At 39.3% G+C, this 26,581-nt stretch overlaps 1 long non-coding RNA gene across 1 annotated transcript; it reads right to left on the reverse strand.

The window, feature by feature from the left end:
• Window positions 1–23,974: 23,974 nt before the first annotated feature.
• LOC147581070 (uncharacterized) lies at window positions 23,975–25,440 on the reverse strand. Its single transcript, XR_015250832.1, has 3 exons — window positions 25,269–25,440; window positions 24,439–24,512; window positions 23,975–24,279 (listed from the first exon to the last, which is right to left on the reverse strand). It is a non-coding gene; the product is annotated as an uncharacterized LOC147581070 (long non-coding RNA).
• Window positions 25,441–26,581: the final 1,141 nt, after the last annotated feature.

Here is a 26,581-nt window from a genome sequence, read left to right on the forward strand (position 1 = left end):
ATTTTTCAGTAAATTAACAAGTACCGTTCTTGAGCAAGCCTTAAGTAGATTTGTTTACATTGACCATTCTTCAATTTCCGAATGGTAAAAATGGCAATTTGTTTACAATTGCATAATGGACTACACTCTCCTCAGTATGTAGCTTCCTGATATTGCAGGACCAGAGCAATTCCTACTAACTGATTGCCTGCTTGCTGGAAGTACTAACATTTATATAGTGCTCTTTGCAGCTTTTTCATTTACTTTCTTCTTACAACAATCCATGAGAAAGACAGGACAGGCATCTGTTACCCTATTTTTTTACAGATAACAAAATAAAAACTACTGTGTGTTCAGATATTTACATATGTGAAACACTTTAAAAACATTGATACTCAATCCTCACAATGACTTTTGAAACTAATTATTATTGTCCCCTATTTATAGAGGGAAACTTAGGCTAGGGAGGTTTAATAATTTTTCCCAGAGCACACAACTAATGACAGAGCTAAGGTTCAAAATATTACAAGGCACAGGCACATGGATGCAGTGAGAGAGAGAGAGAGACCTAAGGTTTTTCAGAATCCAGTGGATAATAACAGCAATCAACACTAGGAAGTGCTAGTGTGTGCCAGGCATGCTGAACATGGCACGTAAGAGGACTCATTCATTTTCACAGCAGTCTGTGAAAGGTACAAACCAGTAACACAGTCACAGATAGGTTAACTTTCTAAGTCATGCAGCTTGTAATAGTCACAGCCACAGAGTGTGGGTCTTCAGTCCATGGTTTTAGTCATTATTTTGTTCAGCCTGAACGCCAAGGCTTTGGTGTCTGCTGGGTACTCTGCAAGTCTGTGTCGTGTCTTTGTGGATTCTGTGATGAGGACAGGAAGAACGTGGTATGTTCTCTATGTCATACATTATTTTTGTCTCATAGAAGTCAGAGGAAGTCATACCTAACATTGTGGTATCTGAATTATTGGAGTCATCTACCAGATTCAAATATGAGCACATACCATAGGGGAACAGAAGGAAACTGTCTTCTGAAGGGATTCACTTTATGGCCGCACTTAAGTATGACTCCTTTGGCATCAGTGACACAGTGGGTAATGTGAAAAGAAAGCAGGCAATGTATTTTTGGTTTGGAAAAAGGAACCTAGCTTCTTAGTCTTCAACCAGATTGGAAGAAATGAAATTATCTGTGTTTTTAATATTTTCCTTGTCCATACTACAGTCCCTGCTCCCACCTCAATCCCAACCAACAGCTTCCTTAGAGTTTTCAAAGTAATTCGGATCCATCAGAGGACTTACCTGCCCACTCTCACAAAATGCTAATCATCATCCTGTCATAGGGGGTGATCACAGGAGGTCTATCAGGACAGACTGACCTGATCCCAGGCCCCCATTTGCCACTCACCTCAGAGTCTGGAGTCAGCACCAACCATGGCAGGAAGGTCTTCTTTCACTTCTCTTGTTCTCACTCAGCTTTACCTCTCCCAGGGCCAGACCGAAGGAACGTCATCTTTGCCCTTACCCAAATCCTTCACCCTGATTTGATCACCTCAATCCATAGTTCTTCCTAGTTTGAATGTTTTCCAGATAGTATACACCTGAGAATTAACAGTTCACAGTGGATACATAATGGCCCTAAGAAGCAAGAAAGGCTGATGGTAGACTAAAAATGAGATGTCACTCATATTTCCAGTGCCACATTCTTTTTTTTTTTTCAATATATGAAATTTATTGTCAAATTGGTTTCCATACAACACCCAGTGCTCATCCCAAAAGGTGCCCTCCTCAATACCCATCACCCACCCTCCCCTCCCTCCCACCCCCCATCAACCCTCAGTTTGTTCTCAGTTTTTAAGAGTCTCTTATGCTTTGGCTCTCTCCCACTCTAACCTCTTTTTTTCTTTTTTCCTCCCCCTCTCCCATGGGTTTCTGTTAAGTTTCTCAGGATCCACATAAGAGTGAAAACATATGGTATCTGTCTTTCTCTGTATGGCTTATTTCACTTAGCATAACATTCTCCAGTTCCATCCACGTTCCAGTGCCACATTCTATGGGACCTCTCAGTAGTCTCTTGTTTCTATGGCACTGATAAGGATGACCCTGATGGATTAAAAAATGATACACTGGAAAATATAGCAATGGCCACTTAACTGAGCATGTGCTGGGTATCAGACTGTGTGCTAGGTTCTTTACTAAATCTTGTCTTTTTTTTTTTTTTTTATAAAATTTTCTTTTTAACGTTTATTTATTTTTGAGACAGAGAGAGACAGAGCATGAACAGGGGAGGAGCAGAGAGAGAGGAAGACACAGAATCTGAAACAGGCTCCAGGCTCTGAGCTGTCAGCACAGAGCCTGACATGGGTCTCGAACTCACGGACCGTGAGATCATGACCTGAGCCGAAGTTGGACGATTAACCGACCAAGCCACCCAGGCGCCCCCTAAATCTTGTATTAATGAAATCTGATAGCAACCTGTAAGCTTCCTATGAGGATCCCCACTTTGAAAATGAACAGCCTGAGACTCAGAGAAGCAAAGTCACTTGCTGAAGATCACAGAACTTGTTTGACTTCAAGCCCATGTGTTTCCCACAATTACAGCATGACAGCCTAATTTAGTGCCTGTGTAAACACTGAGTAGCTGCCAATTGTATCAGGGCAAGTCTGAATTATTGTGCAGAATCTTGGCTGTTCCAGTGGTCGTGGCTGGGAGCCAAGAATGAAGGGGTGAAGAACTGGACAACTTTCTCCAATGTGCTTGATGAGCTCTCCCAGATACCAAGCCCCAGGGGTGAATTTACGGAGGGGCATACCCAATAGCTCCCTCCCACCACTCCAAAGTCTAGAAGGGCAGATTCCCCCTGGGGTCCTGAACAGAGATCAATCGCCTGTAGTTCAAAGGTGAGAATCTCCAGGTCAAGTGAAAATTGATAATGAGGTATGTTTTTGAAATCTCAGTGGGACACTTACTCCAAGGTTATCTGGGGAAACTTGATTGAGACTAAATCAGACTATTTTCAAAAAGAAAGATTCCTTGAGTGAACCATTTTTTTTAGCATAATGTGAGTTGAGAACACTTAACTCTCCTGATATCATTTACTTTGAGTACAATACCTAAAGAGACCATTATAGACCTTAGAGACTAAGCCCAATGTAAGTTATTAATATTGGAAACATTTTGGAAAATTCTTTTAAGGATACCTTAAAGAGTACATTTTTTTCAGTTGTCTTAGGTGCTACCTATAAAATAGAAGTGCATGCAGTTCCCATAGTTTCTGATATATAGGAAGCTATATTAATTCCTGGAAGCCATCTGGGAACTTAATCTGGGGACTCTAAGAAATGACTTCAGTTTAATTTTCTAGAAGTCATTCCACCACCAACAACAAGAAATCTTGTTTTTAGAGAAAATAGATCCACAAGCTGGGAAACAGATGCATGGTACCCCTAGGAGAGTTGGAGAAGACCCCACCCATCCTGTCAGAAAGCACAGGAGTTGGGCTATTTAGTAATCAGTGGACCTTTATGTTACAAAGAAGTCACTTTGATGTTTTATCTAACTTGGATTCCGCTTGACCTATTTAAATCTTGCATATTCTAGTTTTGGGGGCCTTATTTACACTGACACCAGATAGTCACTATTTGGCAAAACTTAGATTCACTTACAGATCAGAGGAGTTTGACATTCAGTTGCCACTAATAAACTCCTCTTGCTTGGCTGACATCACTCAGAAAAGGCAAGAAGAAAGCATTGCTGTTTGTGGTCCAGTTATTATAAGCCAGGCAGTGTGTGTGAGTGTTTCACCTGCAGTATTCCACCTCTTCCTCACAGCAACCAGACAAAGAATTTCAGGCACTTTGAGGTTAGGTATTTTGCATAAGGTCACACTACCTGAGAAGTTCGGATGCATTCAACCCATTGCTATCTGATTCCAAATTGCAGGATTGATAATAAGTGGGCTTTACTCTAGTTAGTTCCAAATAAAAACACTTTAATATTGAGTTGAATGAATTTAAAATTACTCTTTTATACATAGCGACTTCATGTTAGGTCTTAACGTTTTCGAGGATCAAAGTCTGTCAGTCTGCTTTTTTTTTTTTTTTTTTTTTTTTTTTACTCTTGACCATATGTGATATTTCCTATTTCTCATAGTCTCTTTCCCTCTTATCCATGTGGGTGTCTATATCCCGCCACTAAACTTTGAGACCTTTCTGCGGAGGACCCATAACAAACTCCAGAGACAGTCAGTATCCTTGATATATCACTTTATACTGCACAAGTATTTCCTATCCCCTCACTCCCAACTCAGTGTTCCCAAGCAGGGCTATTTGGGTTTGTTTGTTTGTTTATTTATTTATTTATTTATTTTTAATTTTATTTTTAATTTTTTAAAATTTACATCCAAATTAGCATATAGTGCAACAATGATTTCAGGAGTAGATTCCTTAGTGCCCCTTACCCATTTAGCCCATCCCCCCTCCCACAACCCCTCCAGTAACCCTCAGTTTGTTCTCCATATTTATGAGTCTCTTCTGTTTTGTCCCCCTCCCTGTTTTTATATTATTTTTGTTTCCCTTCTCTTATGTTCACCTGTTTTGTCTCTTAAAGTTCTCATATGAGTGAAGTCATGTGATTTTTGTCTTTCTCTGACTAATTTCACTTAGCGTAATACCCTCCAGTTCCATCCACACAGTTGCAGATAGCAAGATTTCACTCTTTTTGATTGCCAAGTAATACTCCATTGTATATATATACACCACATCTTCTTTGCCCATTCATCCATTGATGGACATTTGGGCTCTTCCATACTTTGGCTATTGTTGATAGTGCTGCTATAAACACAGGGGTGCATGTGTCCCTTTGAAACAGCACACCTGTATCCCTTGGATAAATGCCTAGTAGTGCAATTGCTGGGTCGTAGGGTACTGCTATTTTTAGTTTTTTGAGGAAGCTCCATACTGTTTTCCAGAGTGGCTGCACCAGCTTGCATTGCCACCAACAATGCAAAAGAGATCCTCTTTCTCCGCATCCTCACCAATATCTGTTGTTGCCTGAATTATTAATGTTAGCCATTCTGACAGGTATAAGGTGGTATCTCATTGTGGTTTTGATTTGTATTTCCCTGATGATGAGTGATGTTGAGCATTTTTTCATGTGTCGGTTGACCATCTGGATGTCTTCTTTGGAGAAGTGTCTATTCATGTCTTTTTCCCTTTTCTTCACTGGATTATTTGTTTTTTGGGTGTGGAGTTTGATAATTTCTTTATAGATTTTGGATACTAACCCTTTATCTGATATGTCATTTGCAAATATCTTCTCCCATTCCATTGGTTGCCTTTTAGTTTTGCTGATTGTTTCCTTCTCCATGCAGGAGCTTTTTATTTTGATGAGGTCCCAGTAGATCATTTTCGCTTTTGTTTCTCTTGCCTCTGGAGATATGTTGAGTAAGAATTTGCTGCAGGCAAGATCAAAGAGGTTTTTGCTTGTTTTCTCCTCGAGGATTTTGATGGCTTCCTGTCTTACATTGAGGTCTTTCATCCATTTTGAGTTTATTTTTGTGTCTGGTGTAAGAAAGTGGTCCAGGTTCATTCTTCTGCATGTTGCTGTCCAGTTTTCCCATCACCACTTGCTGAAGAGACTGTCTTTATTCCCTTGGATATTCTTTCCTGATTTGTCAAAGATTAGTTAGCCATACGTTTGTGGGTCCATTTCTGAGTTCTCTCTTCTGTTCCACTGATCTGAGTGTCTGTTCTTGTGCCAGTACCATACTGTCTTGATGGTTACAGCTTTGTAGTATAGCTTGAAGTCTGGGATTGTGATGCCTCTTGCTTTGGTTTTGGATCGCTTTGGCTATTTGGGGTCTTTTCTGGTTCCATACAAATTTTAGGATTATTTGTTCTAGCTCTGTGAAGAATGCTGGTGTTATTTTGATAGGGATTGCCTTGAATATGTAGATTGATTTGGGTAGTATCGACATTTTAACAATATTTTTTCTTCCTATCCAGGAGCATGGAATCTTTTCCCATTTTTTGGTGTCGTCTTCAATTTCTTTCATCAGCTTTCTACAGTTTTCAGGGTATAGATTTTTCACCTCTTTGGTTAGATTTATTCCTAGGTATTTTATGGTTTTTTGTGCAACTGTAAATGGGATTGATTCCTTGATTTCTCTTTCTGTCACTTCATTGTTGGTTTATAGGAATGCAACCAATTTCTGTGCATTGATTTTATATCCTGCAACTTTGCTGAATTCATGAATCAATCTAGCGGTTTTTTTTGGTGGACTCTTTTGAGTTTTCTATATAGAATATAATGTCATCTGCAAAGAGTGAAAGGCTGACCTCCTCCCAAGCAGGGCTATTTGTATCATTTACCCATTTGAAGGACTATTATTTAATTACACAATAGAATTATCCATTGAGTTATAGATTTCAATTAGAAATCTCATATTTTTAGGATCTCTACAATCCAGAGAATACAATCTCTAGAAACATATGGGATATATAGAGACACATGGGATATTAACTATTACTTTTGTTTATTCAACATGCATCATGAAGCAACCTACTGTATGTCAGGTACTAGGTTAGATGCTTGGGTTCTTAGTACATGAAATAGGTGGTAGTCTTTACTCTTGGAGAAGTCAGCCAAGTGAATAGAAAGATAGTGAATACATGTGTTATAATATTGTCAGGGGCTGGAGAAGCAACAATAATGTACTCACAACCCCATTCCCTAATTCATGTTTTTTATTCTGTACTGGCAGGTGTTAAAATTTACCATGAGTCGCCTTCTAGGCTAACTGATATTTTTGTTTAGTGCTAAGTCCTATCCACATTAGTGAAGGAATGGCTTGATGCAAATTTTGTTCCCAGAAAAGTGACTTCTACAATCTGAAGGGAAATTTTTCCTAGTTCTCACGGAATTTTGTTCTTCTCAAAATTGTCATGTGGCCAATAGTAGATGGTTATATTGTCTGTTGGTTGAGGCAAACAGACTTCTATCTGATTAAATATGATCTCTGGGTTCTTATAAGTCAAGGAGAATCACAGCCTCTTTGGGAAAGGCCTCAGGAAGATACAAAAGAAAATCTTGCAACTGTGGTGACTCAGTTCCAGGAAGCTGCAGAGGGTCATAGTCTGGCTTCATGCTCTCTGGTCTTACATATCCACTCAGTAGACTCTGGCCAGGGAGCATCCCAAACATAACAGGTGAGTTGTGAGAATAAACTCCACAATTTTATTGCTGAGAAATTTAGACAAGCCAGTCCCCAAGGGGTATGTCCAATCACTCCCTGTGTCTCATCTCTAGGCTTTTATCTGCCTCCATAAAGACACTGATACCCTGAGAAGACTTCTTGGCCAACAGGTAGTATTTGGTAATTCAATTTACTTGAAGTGTGTATCTTGACTGATCTTGACTTTGTCACTCATCTTAACTTTGCAACATAACAATATGCACAATATATTGTTAAGGAAATGCCTAGACTCATCTATCACTCATTTTGTTTTGCATTTTATCCCTTAATTTCTGCATAATTAATAAAAAATAACTTAACATTATTTCCAGATAAGCAATAAAAGAGGTTATTATTGAAATAATTAACTAAAAATGAAATATACTCTTTTGTATTAATATGGTTTTGTAGGCTCCTTGGATCAGATAACAAAAGGCAATCATCGCATGCCATCTTCATAATTTCCCCATATCTAAGAACTCTTCTCTGTATTATTTATTTGATATTTGATTTAAATCTTTACTTAAGTAAACATCATGCTTTGGGAAGAAAGAGAGAAGGTAGGAAGAATTATGGCCTCATGGAGACTGGCAGGGCAGAGTGGAAATGCTAAAACCAGACAGAGAGAAGAGGGACTAAGCAGGTAATAATGACCCCAAGGGCTAAGAACAAGAGTGGGCAGGAATATGGTAAGGATGGGGAAGGAGGCAGGTATTGGCAGAACCTCGGCAACATGAATTCCCGCAATTCCATGAATTGAGAAAGAAAGACTAGATCCAGAGGTATGAATGGAATTTGGAGGGTAGGTGGTTATGAGGTTTGGGGATTGATTTGGAAGAACTGGGGTAGTAGACTGAAGTTTGACTGATGCTGTGAACACCTGAGGAATGAGTGTTTAATGCTGGGAGAAGAGTGAAAAGAAGGTATTGATGGAAGTTGAGGAAATAGGAAGCTAGTGGAAACATCAGGATGGGAACTGAGACAGTACCCTAAGGTTGGGTTGAAGAAAGAGGACCTGAGAGTGGAGTGTGAGAGCAGAGAACTGGGGAGCAGGCAGGTACCAGGAAGGCTAAGGAAGAGGATGCAGAAGGGTACAGAGTGAGTGCAAAGGGCAAGGTTGCACTAAGGAGGAACAGAAGCCAGAGTGTCTGTTGAAATGGGGAGGAGGCAGTGGTTTACCCTGGAGAAATGGACACAAGGATTAAATGTCCACCATTACAGTATGGTCTCCTGAGACTGCAGTGGTCCAGGTCAACATCCATTGAGTTAAGAGGACATGTGCATGTACCACCCAAAGCTACTTTCAAAGAGTAGTTTGTGGTACAGGTGCCTCTGTGTGTGTGTGTGTGTGTGTGTGTGTGTGTGAAATGAATCATGTAGAGATGAAAAATATGACATCTGAAATGAAAAATACCCTGTGTGGGATTAAGAGGGAAAGATAAACTTGGAGTTAATTGCAATAGAAATCCAAACTGAAAAGCACAAAAAAGAAAACAGACTGAAAATATTAAAAGTCTCAAAGACCTGTATAACAACATTAAAAAAAAAAAAAAAAGCTTAACATACATGTAATTGGAGTTGCAGGGGGAAAAAAAGTGGGAGATGCAGAAAAAATATTTGAGGAAATGATAGCTGAACATATTCTAAATTTGAGGAAAATACAAAGCCACAGATCTATGAAGCTTAATAAACTCCAAACAAAATAAGTAAAAAGAAATCTACACTGAAGCACATCAATCAAACTGTCAAAAGTAAGTGATCAAGAAAAAAGCTACAATGCAACCAGAGGAAAAAAGATACTTTACCTATGGAGGAGCAAAGAACCACAGCTGACTTCAAGTTTCTCATCAGTAACTAAACAAGGCAGAAAACAATGGAGCGGCATCTTTAAAGTGCTGAGAGAGAAAAACAAAACTAGGTCTACTCAGTAAAACATTCTGCAAAAATGAAGGCAAAATATCAGACAAACAAAAGCTGAGAAAATCTATTGTTAGCACATCTGCAATATAATCAATATGAAAGGAAATTCTTTTGGCAGCAGGAAGTGATATCAGATAAGAAGTTGGATATACATAAAGGAATAAGGAACACTAGGATTGATAAATATGTGAGTAAATGTAAAAGATATTTTTCCTCATTTCCACCTCTTTATAATTGACTATTTGAAGACAAATAATGTGTTGTGGAAGTTATAACATATGTAGAAGTAACATGTATGGACAAATCAAAACCACACTGAGATACCACCTCACGCCAGTCAGAGTGGTTAAAATGAACAAATCAGGAGACTATAGATGCTGGAGAGGATGTGGAGAATCGGGAACCCTCTTGCACTGTTGGTGGGAATGCAAACTGTGCAGCCACTCTGGAAAACAGTGTGGAGGTTCCTCAAAAAATTAAAAATAGATCTACCCTATGACCCAGCAATAGCACTGCCAGGAATTTACCCAAGGGATACAGAAGTACTGATGCATAGGGGCACTTGTACCCCAATGTTTATAGCAGCACTTTCAACAATAGCCAAATTATGGAAAGAGCCTAAATATCCATCAACTGATGAATGGATAAAGAAATTGTGGTTTATATACACAATGGAATACTATGTGGCAATGAGAAAGAATGAAATATGGCCTTTTGTAGCAATGTGGATGGAACTGGAGAGTGTTATGCTAAATGAAATAAGGCAGAGAAAGACATATACCATATTTTTTCACTCATATGTGGATCCTGGGAAACTTAACAGAAGACCAGCAGGGAGGAGAAGGGGGGAAAAACAGTTACAGAGAGGGAAGGAGGCAAATCGTAAGAGACTCTTAAATACTGAGAACAAACTGAGGGTTGATGGGGGGTGGGGGGAGAGGTGAAAGTGGGTGATTGGCATTGAGGAGGGCACCTGTTGGGATGAGCACTGGGTCTTGTATGGAGACCAATTTGACAATAAATTATACATAAAAAAATAAAAATAAATAAACTTAAAAAAATGCCCAAAAAAACCCCACTCCCATGTATGGCAACAATTACACCACATGGGAGGAAGAAGATGGAACCATAGTGTAATAAGACTCTTACACACCCGTGTTAAATGGTAGTATAATATTTGACCATGATAAGTTAAAGATGCACAATGTAAGCCCTAGAGCAACCACTAGAACAAAAGGCAAATAGTTATAGCAACTAAGCCAATAATGTATGAATGGAACCACAAAATATATTCAATTAATCCAAAAGAAGGCAAAAAAATGAGAGAAAAATGGAACAAAGAAGAGAGGAGGTTAGTAGAAAATAAGTATCAGTATGGCAGGTTTACCCAGCTATATGGATACAGTGTAAATGGTATTCAGTGTAAATGGATTCAGTGTAAATGGTATAATGGTAAGTGGTATAAACACTCTAATTACAATGTAGAGATTGTCTGATTGGATAAAAAAGCAAGACTCAACCATTTGCCACCCACAAGAAATCCAAGTTAGGTATAAAGACACACAGGTTAAAAGTAAAAGGATGAAAAATGACAATACCACACAAACACTAGTCAAAAGAAAAGTCGATTGGCTATATTAATAATAGGCAAAGTAGATTTAAGAACAAGCAATCTTATCAGAGGAAAAAAGGGACATTTCAAAATGATAAAGAGATTGATTCATCAAGAGATCATGCAACCACAAATGTGTATTCGCTCAATATCACAGCTGCAAATTATATGATGCAAAAACTGATAGAATAGAAAGGAAAAATAAATGAATCCTCAATTATAGTTGGAAACTTCAACAATCCTCTCTTGGTTATTGGTGAAACAAGAAGACAGAAAATCAACAAGGACTTAGAAGACATGAACAACTCTATGAAGCAAATTGACCTAATTAATATTTCAAATAAATATGGAGTATTCATAAATAAGGACCATAAAATGGGCCAAAACCAAGTCTCAAAAGGATTGAAAGTATGTGAAATATATTCTTTAATTACAACTGAATTAAATTAGAAATACAGAAAAAGGGGCACCTAGGTGCCTCAGTCAGTTAGGCGGCCAACTTAGGCATCTCATGGTTCATGAGTTTGAGCCCTGCTTTGGGCTCACTGCTGTCAGTGCAGAGCCTGCTTTCGATCTTCTGTCCCCATCTCTCTCTGCCCCTCCCTTTCTCTCTCTCTCAAAAATAAAGAAACATAAAAGAAAAAAATAACAGATATGTGAAAGTCCCTAAATATTTGGAAATTAAAGAAATTCTAAAGAACCAACACATCAGAAAACAAAGTGTCAGTGAATTTAGAAAATATTTGGAACTCAGAAAGCAAGCCACAAAATAACGGAAAATATTTGGAAAATATATATCTGATTAAGAGCATTAGTGCAGAATATATAAAGAACATTCACAGTTCAATAAGAAGTCAAACAGTCCTTCCCACTCAAATTTGAACCCTTTGCCAAAGAAGATATACAAATGGCAGTTAGGGGTGCCTAGGTGACTCAGTTGGTTAGGTGTCTGACTCTTGATTTTGGCTCCGGTCATGATCTCATGGTTTGTGAGTTTGATCCCCACATCAGGCTCTGCACTAATAACATGGAACCTGCTTGGGATTCTCGCTCTCTCTCTCTCTCTCTCTCTCTCTCTCTCAAAAACAAATAAGTAAACATTTTTTAAATGGCAATTAAATACATGAAAAGCTATTCAAAATTAATATTGGGGAAACACAAATAAAAACCACAGTGAGACTCTTGGCCTGCTGCTCTCTAGCTCCTGCTCTCTCCTTCTCTCTTCTGGGGCCCTGCCATCATGGGTCCCTGATCCCACTAGCTGCTCTCCACCCTCTTGCTGCTCCTCTCCAGGGTCCACACTGCACACCGCAACACACTTGCCAACTTCACTTAGCCCCTGAGCTGCTGGGCACCTGGGTCTTCCAGGTGGGCCCTGACGGTTCCCTGCATGATGTCAGTTGCTTGGTTATGGGACCACCAGAAGAAAAAGCAGTGGTGCACTTGAGAGTTTGGACATAGCATGGCTATGCTGGCCATTTCACCATTTACGATCAAGGCCTTGAGATGGTGTTAAATGACTACAAGTGATTTGCCTTTTTTTAAATTTTAGTTTTAGTTTAGAGAGAGAGAGAACATGAGTGGGGGAGAGGGACAGAGGGAGAGAGAGAGAGAGAGAGAGAGAGAGAGAGAGAGAGAGAATCCCAAGCAGGCTCCATGCTCAGCTGGAACCCCACATAGGGCTCAATCCCATGACCCTGGGATCATGACCTGAGCTGAAATCAAGGGTGGACGCTCAACCAACTGAGCCACTCAGGTGTCCCAGTTTGCCTTTTTATAGTTATTGAATAGAGCATCTGTTGAGGGGCTCTTTTATTTTTATTTTTACTTTTATTTTTATTTTTATTTTTGGAAGGTCTCTTTTTAAAAGACAGGCAAAAATAGACTTTGGGACTAAGAGAGAGGGCAGCACACAGCCATGGACCTGCCTACCTCTAAGAGCTAGACAAGGCCTCTAGCAGGCCTTTATATTCACGTTTTAATGCTGAAGAGTCCTGGTGACCAACCTCCAAGGCAGCTGCCCTCCTGAACATTTCCTTGGAAAGCAGCAACGGCCATTTCGAAATGGGAACAACCAGAGACTACACAGGAAAAAGAAAGAAAAACCTGGAAGTCCTCGGTGGCTTACCGTTCAGCCTTTGAATAAAAGGAACAATATGCATCAAGTTTTTCTCTTTGGGATATTCAGTTGAAATGATTTTTCCAAACTGATTAAGATTTGAATTTTGTGTTTTATTTTGTTCATAGTGCAAATTTTATTCCCAGTTAAATTATCTTCCCTTGTGCCTTCTTTCTCTAATTACCTTGAGGAGTCCCAGCCCCTACTGTAAGGAGAAAATAATGCTTCAGGATATCTTGAGATGCACAGATATGTTATTGGTGGGGGGGATGGTTCTGTAGAGGACACATTCAGGGGAACAGGCTTCCTGACATAAGTCAAACTGCTAAAGGGTATCTTTACAGGTCATAGGCCTGCAGTACCCTGGCCAGAAAGATGGGATGATTAGTATATTTTTGTTTCTTTGTTTTTTTATTAGGTACAGCTTTGTGCTCAGAACTCGACATACTTTCCTTACAAAAATCCTATGAAGTAGATATTACTGGCTTAATTTTACAGATAGAGAAAATTAGTCTCTTACAAATGCTTAAGATCACACAGCATCTAATTGTAAAATGACAAGAGCTAGTCTTTCAAGCCTAAGGACCTCCCTGGGGCTAAAGAGTGAAATAAAAGCCATTTCACAAAGAAGTAATGGTACTTGGAGTGACATTTCAGTGGATTTTCTGGCGAATCCCAGTTCATAAGCATCATGGATGTTAGTTTAATGGAATGGAATATGCATTGCGTTGGCTCCTGTTGAAATTTTAGGAGAATTGGCTGAAAGCTTATGTTTCCTTACCAAATTAGGCTACTCCCTTTCTTTCCTAAACCAGGGTCCTTTGTTCAAGACAAAAACTTACCTTCTTTCCTTTTGTAGTCCTTCAAATTAGAAGGAGAGCTTTGTAAATTTCAAATTCAGTACAAAATAAGTACCCTTACCAAGTTGACTTTTCTCAATTACACTGTTGTTCACACTGATTGCTTTCTTTTGGTTCCTTCCTACTAAACAATGTACTAGTTTCCTACCCAGTTGTCACAACTGATTAATATCAGCCTTGGTAAACTGAGAAGCTGTGGGGCCGCACCCAGGCCAGATTTTCTGGGAGGGCTTCTCCCCTGTAATTTTGCTTGAATGGAAGAATCTCTAGGTACCAGATTTTTGTCGTTATTTTATTGGTTCAGATACTTTTGTGTGACATCTGAGAGGCACTGGTCTGCTATTCTGGGAAAGTCATGACTTACAAAGGTGAAGTAGCAGTATACCTCATTACTTCCACCTGGATACTTTCTTCCATCCTACCCCTGGACTTGATAATTCATCACTCAGGATCTTGATGCCACTTCTGTTGAAACCCTCCCCAGCTCTCTCCATTACTAGGAGACATGCCATTGTTTTGGTTTGCACTGTGCTTTGCAGTCACCTCTGCTCAGGTAGTACTCTACTAACTGTTGTAATGGAGTGATCTGACAGCGTGTCTTCATCCGCTTCCAGACTGAAAGTTGTACATCTCCCTGTGTATCTTCAGAACCTAATTACATAGAACTTTATGAGTGTTTGGGAAATTGACCACACTTCTCTTGTCTTTTCAAAGACTTTCCACAAGTAACATCAGCTTACAAAGAATTAATTCTATAGGATTCTAGAAGCACAAATCAGGATTGATGCTGTGTTTATATTTTTGGTTCTTTGCTCTAAAAAATATCAGGTTCCCTGTCTCCAGAGTTCTAAAAGATTGTGTATTTTCAAACTGATTTTCAGGATGTAAATACTGACAAAGCAGCTAGTATGTATAAGAATGTTGTTAATATGGAGTTTAAGATCACCTCTATGGAAGTCTTCTTCTTTCTTCTTATTTCTCTGAGCAACTTTGCATGTAAGTGTTTCGATTATGTAAAAGAAGTCTTGGTGGGTACAAAATTGCAGATATTTTGTGTTAGGAGGCACCATAATACAGCACTGCTTAGGCATTCTCTGTTGTAATTGCTTATTTGTCTTCCCCTTTAGGTCTTTAAGCTCTATGAGGGTGGGGATCAACTCTGTATTACTAACCATTTTACTCCCTATGTATAGCATGGTACGTGATAAATAATAGGCCTTCAATAAATATTTGTAGATAGAAAACCCCACAATGAAATACCACTATACACATACCCCCACACTAATGCCTAAACTTTAAATATGGACAATACCAAGTGTAGACAAGGATATAGCGTAACTACAACATTTACCCATTGCTGGGGGCAATACAAAATGGTTCACACACTTCGAAAAATTATTTGGAAATTTTGTATAAAGATAAATACAACTTGGGGCGCCTGGGTGGCGCAGTCGGTTAAGCGTCCGACTTCAGCCAGGTCACGATCTCGCGGTCCGTGAGTTCGAGCCCCGCGTCGGGCTCTGGGCTGATGGCTCAGAGCCTGGAGCCTGTTTCCGATTCTGTGTCTCCCTCTCTCTCTGCCCCTCCCCCGTTCATGCTCTGTCTCTCTCTGTCCCAAAAATAAATAAACGTTGGAAAAAAAAAAAAAGATAAATACAACTTTATCATATGACTACATGATACCATTTGACCCAGAAGTCTTATTTGTAGTATATACTCAGAAGAAATTAAAACATATGTCAAACAAGGATTTGTATTCAAATGTTCATAGCAGCTTTATTTGTAGTTGCCCCAAACTGAAAATAACCCAAATGTCCATCGATTGGCAAATAAGCAAATTGTGGTGTACCCATACGATGGAATATCACTCAACAATAAAAAGAAATAGCTTACCGGGGCACCTGGATGAATCACTCTGTTAGAGTTAAGCATCGGACTCTTGGTTTCGGCTCAGGTCGTGATCTCATGGTTCGTGAGTTCGAACCCCGCATCGGTCTCTGTGCTGACAGCACAGAGCCTGCCTGGGATTCTCTCTCTCTCCCTCTCTCTCTGCCCCTCCTCTGCTTTGTCTCTCAAAATAAATAAAAACTCAAAAAGATTTTTAAAAAGTAATAACTTACTGATACATGCAACAACATAATGAATTTCCAATGCATTATGGTAAATTTAAAAATTCATCCTCAAAAGGGGTGCCTGGGTGGCTCAGTCAGTTAAGTGGCCGACTTCGGCTCAGGTCATGATTTCGCAGTCTGTGAGTTCCAGCCCCTCGTCGGGCTCTGTGCTGACAGCTCAGAGCCTGGAGCCTGTTTCAGATTCTGTGTCTCCCTCTCTCTGCCCCTTCCCCGTTCATGCTCTCTCTCTGTCTCAAAAATAAATAAACGTTAAAAAAAAAAATTAAAAATTCATCCTCAAAAGACAACTACTATATGATTTAATTTATATGAAATTTTAGAAGAGGCAAAACTCTCATGAAAGAAAGGAGATCAGTGGGGTTCCCAGGAGCCAGGAATTATGGGGGCAAAGAGGTCAACGGTGAAGATGCACAGAGAAATTTCTTGGGATGATGAAAATGTTCAATATTACAATTTTGGTGATGATAATACCACTGAATACATATTTAAAAACATGTATCTAATAGTATACACAATTTAGTGAATTTTATTATGTATATTAAACTTTCGTAAAGCTGATTTTTAAAAAATCATTTATAATTACTCCATCTAGGAAGAAACCCTGCAAATGCTCCCATTTTAGCATCTCATTTAAGTCTAGTAGCAGCATAGAGATCTGGAGTCTAGCTTCCTGGGGTAAATCCTGGTCAACCAGCTGGTAGCTGCTGGCTTTAGGCAAATTGTTTATTAATCCTAATATTTTTTTATCTACAAAGTATAGATAAAAATTGTACCCGGACACTTAAGGTCTTATTGAGGAATCAGTAGAATACTTAGCATAGTTCCTGAGACAAAGGAAGTACTCCAAATGTTAGTTATTTTTCATCCCTATAAAAATGAGACCACAGGACACATATGGTTCTGCATTTCCCATGCAGATCCTAAAGCATTTATTCTAAATTGTAGGATGTACCAACTTCATTATATCTTATTTCCTCAGTGTGTGTGTGTGTGTGTGTGTGTGTGTGTGTGTGTGGTGTGAATTATAGCTTATTGACTGCTTGTGGATTTTAAAGTATATTTAGTTTATGATGGGTAGAACTTCTTTTATTGTAGCTTTTAAATTTTTAATCTTATGAAAGACTGCTAAAAGTTAAAATTCTTTTACTCAATTCTTTTTTTTTTCCCTCTTTCACCCTGTGGAGTATGTTTATTGACTACAGACGTTAAGCACTTCACTAAGGAATAGAAAGCAGCAAGATAGAATATGTACTTCACCTGAGTGGTTGCATAGAAACCAGCCATGTCTCTGAACCTTTAAGAACTCAAGTGGAAAGTACACTTAGAAATTTAAAGGACAGAATCATAACATACAGTTTGAATTGGAATGACTGCAAGATTGTTTCAGGATTTTAAGACTTCTGTCTAAAAGAAGTTAATAAAAAGCATATTGTGGTAAGTCCCTTATAACTATGATTTTGAACAAACCACTTTAAACTATGCTATTGCATGAACTGATAAGGAAAAAATGAATAGAAAGGTAACAGCCTTGCTGAAGCTCAGAGCCCAGGACAACAGCCTAAGGCAGTCATGCGGGTGAAACTATGCTTGCCCCTGCAACCAAACCCCCAGAAAGAATTAGCTCAGAGACAGAACAGGAAAGAGTTTGTTTTCTAGTGATTTCAATATGCTACAGGAAATAGCCAAGATTGGAGCTGGAGAGCATGAATGTAAGAGAAACCCAGAGAAATACCTCAGGGTTGTTGTTGTTGCTTTTGTTGTTGATCTTGGGCTTGGTCCTGGCATTGTTTTTGGAAGGTAATTAGGCTGCTTCTAAATTCAAGTGAAACAATAAGCAGCAAGAATATTTAGGGAAATTCCAACAGTACCTATGAGGACGGGCCTTTTCACTATATGCCATTAAAACTTGAAACAGGAGTCCTAGGCATGAGTAGACGCAAGAATCAGTGGCACAGAATAGAAATTAAGAATAAAATGAGGGTGCTTGGGGTGGCTCAGTCGGTTAGGCGTAGGACTCTTGATTTCAGCTCAGGTCATGATCTCACAGTTTGTGGGTTCAAGCCCCGTGTTGGGCTCTGTTTTGGTGGCACAGAGGCTGCTTGGGATTCTCTCTCTCTCTCTCTCTCTCTCCCCCCCCACCCTTCCTCCCCTGCAAAATAATAAATAAACCTAAAAAAATTAAATGAAAGAATAAAATGTAAAAGTATAGGGAAAACTTAAGAATACTGTCTCAAATGACAGAATATTTGATTTTGAATCTTCTTAATGTCATTTATTCATTTAGCTTAGGTCAAAGATGGCACTTTGAAGTAGCGAAAAAAAAATGACTTATTCAATTAATTAATGGCTTGGAGGCAAGTGGGTAGCCATTGCCAAGTTATCAACTCTTATCTCATAGCACATCAAAAGATGTTCCAGGTGGATCAAATGTTGAAAAGTAAAAATGAAACTGCAAATGTATTAGAAGAAGCCACTTGAAAATGTTCAAATAAATCAGACTGAGGATGGCCATCAACATTTGATGCAAAACCCAGAAGAAAAAAGCATGAATAAACATGGCGCAGGGGCACCTGGGGGGCTCAGTCGGTTGAGCGTCCAACTCTTGATTTTGGCTCAGGTCATGATCCCAGAGTTGTGGCATCAAGCCCCAGGTGGGGCTCCACGCTGAGCATGGAGTCTGCTTAAGAATCTCTCTCTCTCCCTCTGCCCCTGCCCCCACCCTCTGCTCACAATCTCTCTCTCTAAAATATTAAATAAACAAACACAGTGCACCCAACTTCTAAAAAAATTTTTTTTTAATCTGCTAGGCCAAAAATCGGAAGAAGGCCAAAAGACAAACCACAAACCAAAGAAAATTATTTGCACTTCCTATCACAGACAAAGGGCAAATATTTCTGCTATATATAAAGGACTTCTAGGAAGCAGTAAGAAATAGATCAACAACCCTATAGAAAAATAGATCAAAAATATAAATAGTAAATAGAAAAGAATCAAATGTCAGTTAAACCTATGGAAAAATGTTCCAATCGCTCAAAATAGGAGCATGCAAATTAAAGCTACATTGTCTACCTATCAGACTGGCAAAGATAACAAGATTATAAACTGCCTTGATGAAAGTGTGAGCAAACATTCTCATACATTGCTGGAAGGAATGTAAATTGGTACAAGTTCTATATAATTCAATTTGGCAGTACTATTAAAATTAAAAAGCATATACTCTTTGATCCAGTAATTGCACTTCTAGGGGTTGATCCTATAGATATTCTCACATATGTAAAATAAGCATGGACCAGATTATCATTACAGTATTATCGGTATAAATAAAAGACTAGAATTAATCTAAAATAACTGGTTGGGCGAATTATGTAAATTATGATATATCTTTCCAACAATGTAATGCCAATGAAATAATAAGCTTCTGTAAGAAAAAAGTATGTGCTGGTAAAAAAATTCCAAGGTCTCCAAAATATATTTGCTGGATAAATGAATACATCATTTAATGAAAAGGTGCCAATGATATGCATAGTATAATCTAGTTGTACATTCATGTATTCGTCAAATACACTTGAGCATCTGCTATGTGTCAGGCATCACACTAGACATTTGGGATATGTCCATAAAATAGATGAAGATCTTAACTGTAGTGGAGCTTGCATTCTGTTAAAGGAGACAATCAGTAAATAACAAACATGAACATTATATAGTATATCAGACACTGGTAGGTTTTATGGGTGAAAGAGTAAAGCAAGGCATGGGAGATCCAGAGGGCTGGGGGTGAAGAAGAAGATAATGTGCACCACTAAAAATACCTTGGTCAGTCAGCTGTAGCAATTTCTTACTTGACATATCCCCAAAGGCAAGGGAATTAAAAGCAAAAATGAACTACTGGGACCTTATGAAGATAAAAAGCTTCTGCACAGCAAAGGAAACAACCAACAAAATTAAAAGGCAACCAACGGAATGGGAAAAGATATTTGCAAATGACATATCGGACAAAGGGCTAGTATCCAAAATCTATAAAGAGCTCACCAAACTCCACACCCGAAAAACAAATAACCCAGTGAAGAAATGGGCAGAAAACATGAATAGACACTTCTCTAAAGAAGACATCCGGATGGCCAACAGGCACATGAAAAGATGCTCAACGTCACTCCTCATCAGGGAAATACAAATCAAAACCACACTCAGGTATCACCTCACGCCAGTCAGAGTGGCCAAAATGAACAAATTGGGAGACTATAGATGCTGGAGAGGATGTGGAGAAACAGGAACCCTCTTGCACTGTTGGTGGGAATGCAAACTGGTGCAGCCACTCTGGAAAACAGTGTGGAGGTTCCTCAAAAAATTAAAAATAGACCTACCCTATGACCCAGCAATAGCACTGCTAGGAATTTACCCAAGGGATACAAGAGGGCTGATGCATAGGGGTACTTGTACCCCAATATTTATAGCAGCACTCTCAACAATAGCCAAATTGTGGAAAGAGCCTAAATGTCCATCAACTGATGAATGGATAAAGAAACTGTGGTTTATATACACAGTGGAGTACTACATGGCAATGAGAAAGAATGAAATATGGCCCTTTGTAGCAACATGGATGGAACTGGAGAGTGTTATGCTAAGTGAAATAAGCCATACAGAGAAAGACAGATACCATATGTTTTCACTCTTATGTGGATCCTGAGAAACTTAACAGAAACCCATGGGGGAGGGGAAGGAAAAAAAAAAGAGGTTAGAGTGGAAGAGAGCCAAAGCATAAGAGACTCTTAAAAACTGAGAACAAACTGAGGGTTGATGGGGGGTGGGAGGGAGGGGAGGGTGGGTGATGGGTATTGAGGAGGGCACCTTTTGGGATGAGCACTGGGTGTTGTATGGAAACCAATTTGACAATAAACTTCATATATTGAAAAAAAATAAAAATAAAAATACCTTGGTCAGGTTGGGCCTCTTTTTTTTTTTTTAATGTTTATTAATTTATGTTGAGAGAAAGAGCAAGAATGGGGGAGGGGCAGAGAGAGGGGGAGAGAGAGAATCCCAAGCAGTCATCACATTCAGCCAGGCTCAACTCGAGGTTTGATCTCACCGTCATGAAATCATGACCTGAGTTGAAAATGACCTAAGTTGAAATCAAGAGTTGGAGGGTTAACCAGCTGAACCACCAAAGCACCCCTCAGGTTGGGCCTTCTAAGGCAAGAGTTGAACAAAGCCTTGATGGAATTTGTTTCCATCAAGTTTCTGAGAGAGGAGATCCCAGCATGGGGGCTAGAGTAAAGGACCCGAGGGTGGGGATGTGTCTGCTGGTGTGGGAGCAGCAGAGAGGTGGGCCAGGCTGAGTTGAGGGATCTGGAAAGAGCAGTAGGAAGAAAGTGAGGAAGACGGTGGGAGACAGATCAAGGCAGGGCCATGTCAGGATGGTGACTTTTATTCTGAGGAATGAGGAGCCCTGTAGGGATCTGAGGCACTGAGTGACATTGTATGACCTCGAATTTAAAGGCCTTCATCCTGTGCTTTGTGGAGAATAGGCTGTGGGAGACAGCAATGGAAGCAGAGAGAGCCCTGGGAGGCCAGGGGAGGCAGGGACTTTCAGAAGACAGGCTGGTGTCTGTCACCTGGGTGACAAGAGAGGGGTGGTGAGCGGTGATCAGATTCTGGAAATGTTTTCATAGTAGCCAACAGGCTTTTCCGATAGACTAGACGTGGCATGTAAACAGGAGGGTCAAGAATGACTGAGCAACCTGAAGGCTGGGGGTGCCATGGACTGAAAGGGAAGTCGCTGATGGAACCTGTTTGGAGGAAAGATTGGGAATTCAGATTTTGAAAATGTCGACTCGGAAATATTTATTAGACATCCAAATGTCTGTCTAATCAATGTCATCTGTAGATGGTATTTAGAGACATGACTATGTTACTATTTGTATAAACAGAGAAAAAAAGGATATATATCCATTTGCTTGTATATGTATATAATATCTCTTTTCCAGACATATGCACAAAAGCTGGTCATTTTGGTTGCTTATTTAGGAGAGAAGTGAGTGTCTGGGGATCAAGAGTTGAATGGAGTCTTAGTTTTCATTGCATGTCACTTTAAACCTTTAATTTTGAACCATGTGAATATATCACATTAAAAAAATAATAACTATAACTCACATTATAAAACTGCTACATAACTGTTCCTGGAAGTTTTTTTCTTGTTGCTAATTTTTTGTTTGTTTGTTTTTAATTTTTTTAATGTTTATCTATTTTTGACAGAGAGAGAGAGACAGCATGAGTGGGGGAAGAGCAGAGAGAGAGAGGGAGACGCAGAATCCAAAGCAGGCTCCAGGCTCTGAGCTGTCAGCACAGAGCCTGACATGGGGCTCGAACTCACAGACCGCGAGATCATGACCTGAGCCGAAGTCGGACGCTCAACAGACTGAGCCACCCAGGCGCCCCTTTTGTTGCTAATTTTTTTAATGCTGAGAAAAGGATAAATTAGTTTCATGGAGGGCGCCTGGGTGGCTCAGTCTGTTGAGGGTCCAACTCTTGATTTTGGCTCCAGTCATCATCTCACAGTTCACAAGATTGAGTCCCAAGTTGGGCTCTGTGCTAACAGTGTGGAGCCTGCTTGGGATTCTCCCTCTCTCCCTCTCTGTCTGCTCCTCCCCTACTCACACTCTCTCTGTTTCTCTCAAAATAAATAAATAAACTTAAAAAAATTAGTTTCATGGATTTCAAAGATATTTATTGAACATCTACTATATATAAGATACTAAAATTAAAAAAAAATTATCAAGATGTGGTCTCTTCTTTAACACAATAATGTGTTAAATTTGAATGCAAATCTGTCTTCTGAAACTAATTAGTAGCAAAAGTTACACCTTATTAGGATTAACAAGCAGCTAATTTTATAAAGCCCAGCTGCTGTGCTTTTTGAATACAATAGAGTAAGTAGTTATCTATCGTAAGGCTATTCTGACTCTTGGAAAAAATTCAGAATTATTTTATGATCTAAAACTAAATGAAATAGCTGGAGATTAAAGTGATCAGACATAGAAAAAATATATATACCTGATTCATTCTTCTAATTCTTGCTCAACACTTTCTGGTTCCCGTGTGTTTGTTTTGTTTTATTTTAATACAGAAAGGTACAGAGAATCATATAAGAAGCACCTATATAGTCCACTACTCAGAATGAACAAATGTCAACATTTGGTCATTGTCTTAATCAGCTCAAGGTGCTATAACAAAATGCCACAGACTGGTAACTTAAACAACAAACATTTATTTCTCACGGTCATGAAGTCGGGAAATCCAGAATCAAGGCACCAGCAGATCCAGAGTGATGACAGTCTTGCAGATGACAGTCTGGTTCATTGTGTCCTCACACGGCAGGGAGCAGAGGGAGAAAGCAAAGTCAAGTCTGTGTGTGTGTTTAATAAGGGCACCAGTTGCATCCACAAGGGCTCCATCCTCATGACCCCACTACCTGCCAAAGGCCCCAGCCCCTAACATCACCTCACTGGGGATTAGAATCTCAACATATGAATTTGGAGGAACACATTCAGTCCATAGCATGGTCATGTTTGCTTTATATATTCTAATAACACACATAAAATAGCACAGATAAAATGTAGGTCTTCTGTTCTCTTTTCAGTTCCATTTTCTTCCCTCCTTAGAGATGGTCACTCTCCTGAGTGCACACCCTCCCAGTCTTCATTTTACTACACTTTTGTACTCAGAAATAAGAGATAAACTTTAAATAGATGCTCTTATTTTGAATACATTATTCTGACGCTTGCCTTTTTCACCTCACATTATGTTTTTGAGATCTATCCATGTTGATACGTGTCGCCATTTTATTATCTAGAGAGAAGTAAAATCATAGCAATTTTTTAAAAGTTTATTTCAGGGGCGCCTGGGTGGCGCAGTCGGTTAAGCGTCCGACTTCAGCCAGGTCACGATCTCGCGGTCCGGGAGTTCGAGCCCCGCGTCGGGCTCTGGGCTGATGGCTCAGAGCCTGGAGCCTGTTTCCGATTCTGTGTCTCCCTCTCTCTTTGCCCCTCCCCCGTTCATGCTCTGTCTCTCTCTGTCCCAAAAATAAATAAACGTTGAAAAAAAAATTTAAAAAAAAAAGTTTATTTCATTTATTTTGAAAGAGAGAATGAGCAAGTGGGAGATAGGAGCACAGGGAGCCTTGCAATCCTCCATCGACTTCATTGCTAAAACAGTAAGTGATGATATGGAGCACCTAGAAGGAATCGTTTAATGTTTTAACTCTCTGGCAAATTGCCTAAGATGAGTTTCTAAATTGCTTCAAATATATGGTTTTTGCCCCAAATGCCCCTCACGCTGTGATAAAACATAAACGTGCACTTAGCTATTTACTTGTGCCAGGAGCTGGGCAAGAGTTGAGAGAGGGTCAGTTTTTGAGAGTCTGCAAATGAAGAGGAGAAAAAAGATCTCTGGCATGGCTTTTAATCAATAACCAATCCATCAGCTCTTATTCACAAACTGTGTTTCTAAAGAGTTAACCTATGATTCATCCCTTCAGGGAGACCTCGAACTCAACTTGTGGAATAGTATGAACACTTACCCCTCTTTCATCTCAAAGGATGGCATTAGGGTCCATTTGAGGGTCACCAGGAGTGCCATTGGGGACACAGGTTTCTGCAGAGGGAGAAGGTGATTGAGAAGACAGAAAAAGTGACAATGCTATTCTCCTCCATCATGGACACATCTGTACATATTCCTCCCCCCACCCCCATAATCCCAGGGCCAAGCCACCTCTCTTGCACCTCTCTGGTCCCTATTTTACCTACACTCAATTTTGTATTTCATTTATTTCTATTTAAACAAAAAAGCCCTGGGGCTCCTGGCTGGCTCAGTCAGTAGAGCATACAACGCTTGATCTCAGGGTAGTGAGTTCAAGCCACATGTTGGGTATAGAGCTTACTTAAAAAAACAAAACAAAACAAACAAACAAAAAACACCATAAACATAAAAAGCTTTATGACAGAAAAAAAAGGATTGTTTATAAAAAGTCATGAGGAGGGGCACCTGGCTGGTTCAGTCTAAGCGTCTGACCTCGGCTCAGATCATGATCTCATGGCTCCTGAGTTTGAGCCCCATGTGGGGCTCTGTGCTGACAGCTCAGAGCCTGGAGCCTGCTTAGGATTCTGTGTCCCCTCTCTCTCTGCCCCTCCCTCCCTCACACTCTGTCTCTCTCTCAAAAAAAAATTTTTTTTAATTAATTTAATTTAATTTAATTTAATTTAGAATAGGTTATATAAACCTGTAGAAGGAAACATGAAAAAGTCTGGGTGAAAATAAAGTTAAAAAAAAAATCTGGGTGTGGGGGGAAATTGCTGAACTTGAAAAGGGTAAAAAACAGTAGCTTTTAGAAGAAATGGCTTTTGATTTTACCCAAATTAATTCCTTATGTTGCTAAGAAATCTGAGCTGAAAATATACTGCATTCTCTTCCTGAGTAAGTGATATCCATCTCCCAAAGGACCATCTGTGGTCATTATGATGTCACCTTGGCAGAAACTTGAGGACATTAGTGGATCAGATGTCTTGAGTCTTAGTAAAACACCATTAACATTTTAAAATAAATGATTACATAACGGATTCCTACTTTCTTTGTAGAGGGGGCACTTCCAAAATATATCATCAAACATATTCTCTTTCAATTACAAATGGATTCAGATGTGATTTTTTCCACCATGTCAATGTCACACTTTATGACCCATCGCAGAAAAATAAATAAAATGGAGCGTTTTCTGGATTACTGGAATCTAAAAGTAAAGCCAGCCTTGAGGTCATGTTATCGTTTTGTAAAACCTAAAGCCGTCCTAAAGGTTAGCATCAGATTCAGAGTCATGTTTGCCTAGTCCTTATGTGATTGTAGTGTTTGAATAAGTGCCTATGGCAGATGTTTTTCATTTTTCCCAGAACTATGATTTTAGGTAGAAAAACACCTAGCAGTGGCATATCAAACATCATGTCAAAAATGCTAAGGTAAAATCTGGTACTTGATAAGGAAAGTGATTTGACTCCAAAATGTAATGAAAACCCTTAAAAATTGAATTGTTTTCACATCTTGTATAGAGAATTTAGGCTGGAGATGGTAGGTTTGGTCATTCATTAAGCGTTTGTGGAAAACCTATTATGTGCAATCATTGTGCTAAATTTGCAGGAATTAGAGATATATCAGACAGTAGTGGGAGATGATGGGTTTATAAATAATAATAATAACAACACAATGCCAGAGTGCTCCAGGGAAAGCATCAACAACGGGATGTAGGAGTTGTGAGAAATATAATGGTTTAGTCGTGGTCAGGGCCTTGAAGGACTAGTTGAATCTCAATTGGCAGATTTGGTAAAAAGAAGTTAGGGTAATCTAAGCAGAGAGAAATTTATGAGGAAAGGCACAGTCAGGGAAATGTAAACAAAATGGTACATAAAGAGGGGTCATGAGGAATGAAGCTGGAAAGAGAGGTCACAGGTAATCATGGAACCCCTCCAATACCATGCTACAGAATTAGGAATTTGCTAGTTAAGTCAACACATGATCATGAACATCTTCAAAATGGATCAGAGAAAGATATCCACAGTAAGATCAGGAAATAAGGAGCAAAATCAACCAGGTGATACTCCAGATTCATGACTCAGGAAGCTCTTCAGTTAAGAGGAACTTTTCTATTTAGGAAGTAAAAAATAGGTAAAAGCTCTTTG

This window comes from Puma concolor, chromosome B2 (genome assembly GCF_028749965.1).
Source record: "Puma concolor isolate L17-30 chromosome B2, mPumCon1.1.hap2, whole genome shotgun sequence".
NCBI classification, from domain to species: domain Eukaryota; kingdom Metazoa; phylum Chordata; class Mammalia; order Carnivora; family Felidae; genus Puma; species Puma concolor.